The following is an 11,576-nucleotide window of genomic DNA, read 5'->3' as shown; positions in this document are numbered from 1 at the left end:
TTATTAGGATAACAAATAACTGATATGGTGTATAAGTCGGCTGTCCTAGTATCATTTGACCACATAAGACAATAATTTTGACTGGCGTTTGACTCCTGGTAAAAGTCTAGACCTCCAAACTCTAAAGAAACCTTAATTTACCCATTTCAAAATCAAATCCTCTTTACAACTATTGAGGACAATTTCTCAATGACAAGTTAGAAATTCTTGATGCGATAATAAAAGCACCTCGATTTATATTAATGGATAGAGGCATAGCAAGCAAAAATGCCCATGAAGACCCAAACTAAGAGCTTGGTTTGAAGGAGAAATAAATCCAAAATTGCAATGCCCAAAAATTGAACACCAGTGTCAACAATCATCATGATAAAATACAAGTATATTAGCACCTAATAGGTAATTGAGGTCATAAGTTTTATTTCAATAGAAGAGTCAATAGAAACATTTTCCAAGTTTTTATCCAGGATGAATATTAGTGTTCGTTTAAAATCCTTTTTAGTCATTAACAACATTCATATACCTTGCAAACGCAAGTTGCTTGAGCCCAAGATTTTTCAGGAGAACCACACTATTTTTTATCACTGAAGTTACTTGATGGATTTTCATAGTCATGTTCAATAGAAACATTTGTATGTTTAATATATTTTTTGACATTTTTTTGACATTATAAAGAATTACTATTACTTAATTTAATAAAAAAAATACAAGAAATTTCATATTACATGTTTCTTAAATTTCTTTTAAATTAGGGTCCATTTTTTCATTTTTACCATGAACCAAAAAAATAGTCAAGACCGGCCTGATTGTTTTATTTATAAAATTCCATCAAAACTTGATATTATAGTTTCACCCACAAACTTTTAGAATCATTAATATTACATAATGCTAAAACTTTGGAGCTAACCTGTATGGTTTATCCTCAAATCCCACAATTTTAGAGGAGCCAGTTTTTATATCCCTATGGTACTATACAGTAAAGGCCAAATGATTGTGAACGAAATATTTTTGCTTCTTGGTCCGCATGTAGTCACAGAAAGTAAATGTGCACAGTAGCTAGAGTCCACAGACAAAGGAACCTATGATTCTAATAGGTTATTATATTTACCGAACGCAGGGATTTAAATAGATGGTCGTTGCGGTTATATAACGGTAAAAGTGTCGTTTGTTACCATCATTTCACGACAACGATACTTGGAATGTCCGCAATAACACTCGTTACGTCTACAATAATGATAAACATAACCTAACCCAAAACGTGACCACAGTTTAAATTCGTGACCTATCGAATTGACCTTTGAGCCAAACATGGTAGCCAAGTTGATAAACAATATTAGGAGCCTTTTTCCAATCTTTTAATGGAAACAAGGGGAAATACTACTACAAAATAGGTTTATAACGGCATTTTTAATGACATTTAGAGAGAAAACGTCACTAAATTTACACATATCCCATCATTCAGATACAAAAAGCCACAAAATGATAATATTGGCGACGTAATCCGAATAAACATATAGCATATATATTGACTCAATATTCATCATCAATTAATCTTCTCTTTAAACTACTTTGCAGTTATGGCATCAAGCGTAATCCGACAAAGGATAGTATAAAATTGTGGCTCTTTCATTTTAAACTGCAGTAATTCCAGTCAAAAATAACATGTTAATGGCCAGAAACTAAAACAATCTGCACCATTATCACCAGAGATACAAAAATTGACAACATAAAAGAGAATTTTCAATAGGGTCACCGCCAAGCACTTTCCCAAGATTCTCGTACTTGATTTTGATTTTAGAAAGTATAAGTCAAAACTGGTCAAAATTACTATCTTGTATAATCAAACAATGTCGTGTCAGTTGGCTTAACATGACACATCAATATTTCATTACTTAATAACGATTGTTAACGATCAAATAACCGATATATTATAAATCGATAATGTCAGTGATTAATTCATTACTTTTAAAATATTAATGAAAATCAGAGAAATTTATTGAAACTTTAGTGATCATCTATATAGTTTGCTCAAAATATAAAAAAGACTTAAATGCACCATTGTCCCCTAAAGTAATTTTTGAGATATTTTGCTCCTGAAATTTAGATATGTAATACCCCTATCTCATATACAGTCCCATATACATGGTAAAAGTGTCACATCAATAGTATACAACATAAACTATTTAAAAAATGATAAAATTTTGTTTCATTTAAAATAAGCATTAAAAATAATTAATTGCATTTTAAAAAATATAATGTAAAATATTTAAAATACTAGTCAAGCATCATATGATCGAAAGAGTTTAGGCATATTCGAATCAGAGCATCATAAAAAAAGTATATACATGCCAACTATGAATATCAAAAATATCAGAAAGATATCGTACTGATTATGGATGTCTAAATCGGTCTCTCAAAATGTAGGATGTCTCGCCTGGCTCCCTACTCTGTTGACTTCGTTTTTCCTACATGTGAACCAATCACATGCTATGTATTTCACTTGGTGAAACAACTTATAAAATAAATTATATATAAAATAAACATTCGTATATAAAAACAATTAATTAAATAAATCATGCACAAAATAAAAGTAAAAACAATTATTAAAATCTTTTGCTTTAAACTATGTATTAAATCGATACTTTTCTATTTTAATTCATATTGTTGCCCACTGTACTATCATGAGAAATATATAGTACATGAATCATATGAGTGAGGGTCTACTATTAATTGTATTAGGTTACTCCACCTCGACACCACTAAGATACACGAGTCATATGAGTAACAATATCGTATCATATAACATATAACATATAAAATATCCTGTAGATTGCACCTGATTACTCTACCTCGACACCACTGACACACGAGTCATATGAGCAACTTATATTGGTGCAGCTCGTAAACCTATAACTATTTACTCCACCTCTTGGCATGCCAATTGTACCACTAACTCTCACTCTCATACAATGGGCTTACTTAAAAATCATATACTATTTCACATGCAAAAGCATTCATATATCCAAAAAAAATAAATTTCACAAATATGGTTTTGGACAGTTCATACAAAAAAATAAACATATGTTATGAAATAAAATAAAATAATAAAATCTATGTACAAAATACTACTTTAAAACCTTTTTTTATAAAAACGATTGAGGTTGACTCTTCGCAAGTCTTCATCGTATTATCTATTGTAAAAGGTTTAGTTGCACTCACATGTGACCTCACTAGCTTATTTGATACTATCGATTTATTCTTGAATTTTATCCTTTCCTTTTATCTCGCTTTGAACTTGAGTACGATCACGATCGACACGAATATCGATTATCCCGACATAACAATTTCGAATACAAATTAGTATTTTAACTAATATTATGATCATATATTCAAACGATTTCTAAAAAAATTTATACAATCGATACATATTCATAACTAATTTCTTTCTTTTAATTTTGTACTTCCATCCTTTCACCACTAAGCTTTCTTCAAACTTATAATCGAGCCCCAGATTTATAAACTCTTCCCAATCAATCCAATTTATTGAATTACATCTTCCTTACAAGCACCATACAATCTCACATTATTCAACTTATAATCTAACTTACTTTCTGTGTATCCCATTTACTTTAAAAATAACCATTCAACCTTGCTTAAAATCAAACCCATCTAACATAAAATTTACGGGTCTATCCCAAGACACAAATTCGATTTTTTTAATTCTAAAACTACAACACTAAGTTTTGAATTTTCCTTATCGGAGTATGACATTTTTTTAACCAAAGTTGCACAATCATAAACTAGCATTCGAGAGCAATTAATCCATTCTAATTAAATTCTAAACAAAACCAATCAAATTCAACCAAGTTATCAATAATTTCTTCAATGGCCGAATCACTAAACTAGTCCCCGTAATATTTTTTTCTCCACTTTCATGCTTAATCATGCTTCCATAACACTCCTAGAACCAAAATCCAATATTATTTCTTTGAATTCTCATTTCCCCTTCATCCTCCAAAATCACAACTTTCACAAATCAACATGAAACAAAGAAATAATTATATCATCTCCTAGAGAAAATAATGTAGGTAAATTTCTTATTTCACATTTTAGCACAAAATCCTAATAAATTGAACCAAAAATGGGAAAAAATAATAAAATAAAACACACTTACCTTTCTATGGAGGGCTTGGCAGTAGCTGAATATGGAGGGAGAGTTCGTGAGCTTTATTGAGAAAAATCTCCCCACTTTTCTTTAATATATAATTACAAAATGAATTTTATATTCATTTTGGGCCGAAAACCTAAATTACTTTTAATGAATCCCTAAAATTAACTTATGTCACTCCTTCACCCCCATTTTAATATTTTTAATTAACTATAAAAATCTCATCTTTCAATTTTTCTTTTTGACCCTCTAGTTTTCCAAAATATCATTTTAATCACATAAATTGCACTCTCATTTTATAGTGCAATTCTCACCAAATTCCACGATCCAGCTTAGATTTCACTGTTTAAAACTATTCATATACTTTTTGCAACCAAAATATACATTCCTTCAAATTTTTATAAACTTTCGATTCGATCTGGTTATCTGAGTATTATATATATCTTCATCATTTAATACTTTTTTATGCAAACTCCATATCAAAATACTGAAATCCACTAAAATAATTGTCTTGGGCTAAACTATTAATTTACAAATCGAAAATTTAAATTTTGAAAATTTACACTTTTAGTTCTTAAACTTTTACAATTTTACACTTTAGTCCGTAAACTTTTAAAATTTACACTCCAGTCACCAGTTCAAAATTTGGGATATTACAAAATCATTATCTCATTTGCCCTAAATCGTTGACTCTATTAAAAAATGTAAGGAAAATTACATATTTAGCCACTAAATTATTTTTATGCTTTTGTTTTGGTTACCCAAGCATTTCTTCATTTCAAAATCATAACTAAATTTTTGTGTTCCCGTTTTTACTTCAATTGCATCAAAACCTTTAGCATAAGACTTGAAAGAGTTTTCACTCACATTGGCTTGGTCCCGATAACTTGAGAAACTATTGACGACACCATTGCCACCTTTCCATAACTCTTGAAACAACCACACAAACTTTCTTTCTTGGGAAATTGAAAAGAAAATAAAATACCAGGAAATGCTATCTCTATGGAATTTTCTATTCATCCTCTTTCTCCATTTTGTTGAAAATTCAAAGCTTAATTTGTTGAATTCAAATTAGGCTGAATTTGTTGAATTCAAAGGTGGGCAATATGGGCGACTGAAGGAGAATTCAAAGGTGGTTGTAACACCCCAACCCGTACCCGACCCGGATACGAGTCTGAGGTGTCACATTGACTTTTCAAAACGTTTACTTGTATAAAATAGTGAGTAATTTAAAACTTTTATACATGTAACTTATTCAAAAGATTTCTAGAACTATTCAGAGCTTAAATGTTTTTGCAAAACCAATCAGAGTATATACAATTCAAAACATTAATTACATGCCAACTATTTTCAATATACAAAATACATCTAATTCAAGACATCTTTTCTGATCTGATCTTCGGTAAGAAGTAACTGACCGGTCTTGCTCCTCTTCACTTTTCTTCTAGCTTTCCGAAACCTACGTGTGAAACACTCACACGCTAAGTCGATGACTTAGTGAGGCATAAAGAAAACACATCTAATGGAATTCATACCCACTAATCATGCATGACTGTTTTATGCTATCAAATTATACAACTCATTTACATATACATCAACATATATTCATGTATATTATGTAACAGATACCATAACCCTTATCACACATATATCATATCATGCAATTCATATCACACATCATATACATATATCACATACATTGTTCTCATATCACCAACCTGTTTATCCTTACTAATTCCCTTGTCATTACTTCAATTCCGTCATATGAGCATATAATGAATATAAACATATTATATATATTTTAATATGCCACAATACGTTACTAATTTCTATAATCATATAATACATAAACACATAGCATCTCATATCACCATGACATATATGCACTTCTACCATGTTAAGAGAAATACACATATCATTATATCAAATTATGTTCTCTTTTCAAAGCCCATGTACACATGTGAGAACTATAGATATGTGAGTCTATAGAGGTTGTGCACTATGTTGTCACCACAGCTCGTATAATTGCACCGGAGTGCCACGTAGAATTGCACCGGAGTGCCGCGTAGAATTGCACCGTAGTGCCATATAATAATGTCCATAAGGACCACATATCATTCCTTAAGAATCATATACATATACTAGGGATCAAGTATGTGTCTCACCAGACTTCACACATGTTCCAAAGAATACATATATGTCCCGAAGGACCACATATCATTCCTTAAGAATCATATACATATGCCAAGGATCAAGTATGTGTCTCACATGTTCCAAAGAATACATATATGTCCCGAAGGACCGCGTAGACCCTCGAATCTTGGCATGCCAACTATACCTCTAGCTCTCAAGACACATAACATGTGCATTTTCTTTTATACTTATCATTTCACATAACACATAGTTCAATTACTAATAGAACATTTTCATATGAGTCACATTTACATGTCACATAGCTTATATACTTTCTCACGTAGTTACATAGATCCATATCATATAACATATATCCCAAAGTGCATATAATCACATATATCATATCATATAACTTAGATCATTTCTCAGATATTCATATAAACATACATATCATATCTTGTTCACATATGATCATATATGCTTCATATAACACATAGAAACACCTAGAACACTTCCTCATAGCTTATATCAATTTTCAGAGTCCTTTCATATTACCAGATGACATATATCATATAGATATATAATAACTGATATCATATTATCTACCTTATGCTCCATTTCTTTGTATTCCCTTAGATTATAAATTATGTCGTATTTCTAAACATATATCATTTAATAGTATTTTTATTTAGGTACTAATTTAATCTCTTTACTTAATTCAATTTCATATATTCATTATAATCTTTTCATATAGCTCCATTATACTAATTCTAATAATAAATCATACCACTATGTACTTGTCCAACTCATTTTTCCATTATACATATACTGTTACCCATGTTTACCTAGTTCATATCACTTCTCATAAACTCACTTTCATCATATTTTCCTATTATTACATATTTTATCTCATAACCATGTATTCACATAGTCCTATATTTCATTATCATATTACTTATATTTGTTCTCCTATGACTCTTTATAAACATCTATTTCTATTTCCCTACATCTCTCGACTTATCTTCTATATTCCTATAATTTCATAACTTATTTTATATTCTCTTAATAACACTTAATCGTGTTTTTACATAAACCACATGGCACATACAAAATATATCAATTCAGATAATCAAACATACATACACTCATATTCAACTCATGCCTTTAATCATGAATTCATATGTAACACTTTAGGAAATAGACTCATCGTAAGTCTTATTCCCATCACACACCATATACTATTGAATATGCACTCACCTGGTCTCATTAGTCAATCTCGATCTCTAATCTTTCCCCTGATTGATCTTACTTGCCAAATGTTCCAGAATTGCCTTATGCTCAGAATCTACATAAATGTACATTTTAAGGCAATTATTAGATACCTACACCTTGTAATTGGATACTAGCAACTTAAACGAACTTATTAAACCCATATTCACAATTTTCCTTTAGGGGGGAATCAGTTCCCTCCTGTGGGGGAATCGGTTCCCCTATGAGATTCTGGAATTTCTGGTTCGTTTGAGGGGGGTATCGATTCCCCATTGAATGGGTACCGATTCCCTTGAATGGGTACCGATTCCCCTTGCCCAGAAATCATATTTTCAGCACGAAATTTACTTCATTTCATCTTAAACACTTCATATTTCAACCTCTTCTATATACTAAACTCAAACACACATACTTAAGCCCATTTGTACTCATTTAATCCATATTAATTCTCAAAATCCTCTCCTCTTAATGAAATTCAAGAATTATACTCAAATTTCAACATGTTCTAAATTCCTTTCTATCACTCCAAATCTCTTAATTCAACTATTGACAAGTCAAATTCAACTTATCAACTTTATTTCAAGATTTCATTCAAAAACTCAAAATCTTTAATCTCTCCTAATTCCACCATCCTTTGTTTTTAAGATGATTTAAGCTTTCCTTAAGCTTAATTATCATCCAATAATCATAACCAAACCTTTAGTTGAACAAATAAACAACTAATGAAGAAACTTACCTTTGCTTATGGATTCACGGTGTAAAAGAAGAGAATGAAGAAGAGAAGTCTGGAACTCTCTCATATTTCCCACGTTTATAATACTCAAAAAAGGGAAGATAAAAATCTTTCCCATGAAAAGACCATTTTGCCCCTTTAGTTCATCAATCTTTGCTATTTAATCCAATATTAAAATTCTTTACTTAAATCCCAAGACTTTTAAATTTCATTTCTAAATTGAACACAAAACTTTCAAAATTTGCAATTTAGTCACTGACCATGATTTGGGATGTTACAAATCTTCCCTCCTTTAAAGAAAATTCGTCCTCGAATTTTAACTGCATGCCTTTATAATATCACGTCTTCTAATATTTTCATGTTGCTTCCCTTAATATTTCCTGCCACCGCTACAACCTATCATTTTCCCATACTCAATTCTTCATATACGTCCACATCTTTATAAGTCCATATAATATTATTCATTATTTAGATAGCAACCCCAAATCTTTAATCCTCACTATTATGGATCAATTGATCTTTTTCATCATTTTTGTGCTTTGCACATAAATCAAGCTTTTGCTCATTTCTTAATCCTTATAAGTATTATTATACACCCAATCTTTTCATATAACCCTTACGTATTTGTTCAAAGAATAATCACCCATTCTCGTTCTTCTAATAATTGAAAATTGTATTACTTCAATTCGTAATTTAGTCACTGACCATGATTTAGGATGTTACAGTGGCTGCCTAATTTTGTTGATTTTTTAGCTTGGGAAAATTATTTTTAGTCACTGGACTTTAGGGTATTTACATGATTAGTCATCAAGCTTCAACTATAAATACCCTAACCCATTTAGCTTCAATATTATCCCAAAATCCCAAATCATTTCTGTAATATCCTCCATGCCTGGTTAGTGATTAATTTGCAAAGTTTCAACATTTGGTGATTTAAGTAAAATTATGGAAGAGTTTAATGACCTATTTGAGTTATTTGGTGTAGGATTGAATTATAAAGAAGGAGAATTAAGAGGGCAAAAGAGTAATTTAGTAAGTAAAATAATTAAATATTCCTTAGAGTGATTTTATAAATCACGTGGGCATTTGAGATAAGCATTCCAGACTTTTCTCTTCTTCTCTTCCTTCTCCAAACGTGAAGCTTGCAAGTAAAGGTAAGAATCTGAACCTTGGTAGTTTCTTTGATTTTTTAGCTTGGAAATTGAAGTTTGGATGTTATATAAGCTAAAGGAAAGCTTATATGACATTAAGGCAACAAGATAAGTGTTTTAGAGATAGATTTGGAAAATGAGTTTTTAGATGAAATTTTGATATGGATGAGTTTTTGAAGTTTGAATAAGATTTTTGACTTGTTAATAAGTTAATTAAGAAGTATGAGGTAATAGAATTGAAATTAGAACAAGTTGGAATTTGAGTAAGATTCTTCAATTCTATATGGATGATTAGTTTTTTTTAGTTTAGAGGTATGGAATGGATAATAATTAGTTTAAGTGTATGAAAGCTAAGAGTATTAAAGGGAGTGAAATATGTATATTTGAGCTGAAAGGAGATGATTTTCGAGCTCAAAATAGGATTTTTGGGCTAGGGGAATCGGTACCCATTCAAGGGGAACCGATACCCCCTCAACGAATATGAATTTCCAGAATGCTAGAGGGGAATCGATACCCCCAGGGGGGGAACCGATTCCCCCATGAAAAAAAAAGAAGAAAAGAAAGAAAGACTAAGCTATTAATTCCTTAAATTGGTAAACTATTAAAGCTTAATTTCAAGACATAGACATCTGATAATCATCTTGAAAATTATGTTTATGTAGATATCGAGCCTACACAAGTTCGGGAACAATCTACAAGTAGGATCGATCGAGGAAAAGGCAAAGAAATATAGGTGAGTGCATATGCATAGCATAATTATAGAAATATACTCAATTCTAGACTTGTGATAAGTCTAGATTTTATATCTTGGTACATGAGCATATCCTGTATTATGAGACATGACATGAGTTCATATAAAATGCATTATATGACATGAATATATGGGAAAAGTTATGAGCTATGTGAAAAGGTAAGAATTTACATGTCTACGCGATATAGACTACGTGAAATGTAAAAGCCCATGTTATGTAGATGAGAACTATAGGTATAGTTGGCATGCCAAGGGTAGAGGGTCTACGCGGTCCTTCGGGACATATGTATATTCTTTGGAACATGTGTGAAGTCTTAGAAAGACACATACTTGATCCCTAGTATATGTATATGATTCTTAAGGAATTCTATGTGGTCCTTATGGACATCATTATATGGCACTACGGTGCAATTCTACGCGGTCCTTCGGGATATATATATATTCTGTGGAACATGTGTGAAGTCTTGGAAAGACACATACTTGATCCCTAGTATATGTATATGATTCTTAAGGAATTCTATGTGGTCCTTATGGAAATCATTATATGGCACTACGGTGCAATTCTACGCGGCACTTCGGTGCATTTATACGAGCTGTGGTGACATCATAGTGCACAACCTCACATTACTCAGATACCTTAGGTTCTCAATATGCTATCATGGGCCAATAAACTTATTAATACAAATTCATGAATGTTAAAGTCATATGCTTACAGGTATGGATATTGATGATGGAGACTACATTGATTAAATACATGTTTGCATCTCATTTCATATGATCATGACATTTTCATTACATTGCCTTGTTATTATTATTGCCTCACTAAGTCGATGACTTAGCGTGTGAGTGTTTCACACGTAGGATCCGAGAAAGTAGACGAGACAGGTTAAGCAGCTTGACAGCATTACTCCTGCAACCACCAGATCAGAAGCAACTTAATCAGTAGGTCATTTTGTTATGTAAATGGCAGTTGGCATGTAATTAAAGGGTTAAGTTGTGTATGCTCTAAATATTTTGGTAAACTTATATTACAATATGTATATTATCGTATTTTCTTAATATAAGTTCAAATATTTTGCTATTATTTGTTAAGAGTTGTGTTTTAAAGTCAATGTAGTATCTCTGACTCATATCCGGGTCGGGTACGGGTTGGGGGTGTTACATTTAATGGTATCAGAGCCATGGTTTAGCCAATTCTAGGCATGAACCATAGTCTATAGAGTCTTTAAATGGAATACATGCCAAAAAATAGTGAGAACTTTTGATCTGGTGTAGTATGAGTATGTTGTTTTGCTAATAGAACAATGTGTTTATTCTTATTAGATGTCCGGACATCATAGCTCCCGAAGTGAAGCGGGAGAAGATAGGCATGCT

The sequence above is a fragment of the Hibiscus syriacus genome, unplaced genomic scaffold (genome assembly GCF_006381635.1).
Source record: "Hibiscus syriacus cultivar Baekdansim isolate YM2019G1 unplaced genomic scaffold, ASM638163v2 tig00117021_pilon, whole genome shotgun sequence".
Classification (NCBI taxonomy): Eukaryota; Viridiplantae; Streptophyta; class Magnoliopsida; order Malvales; family Malvaceae; genus Hibiscus; species Hibiscus syriacus.
This window is presented reverse-complemented; position numbering follows the sequence as displayed.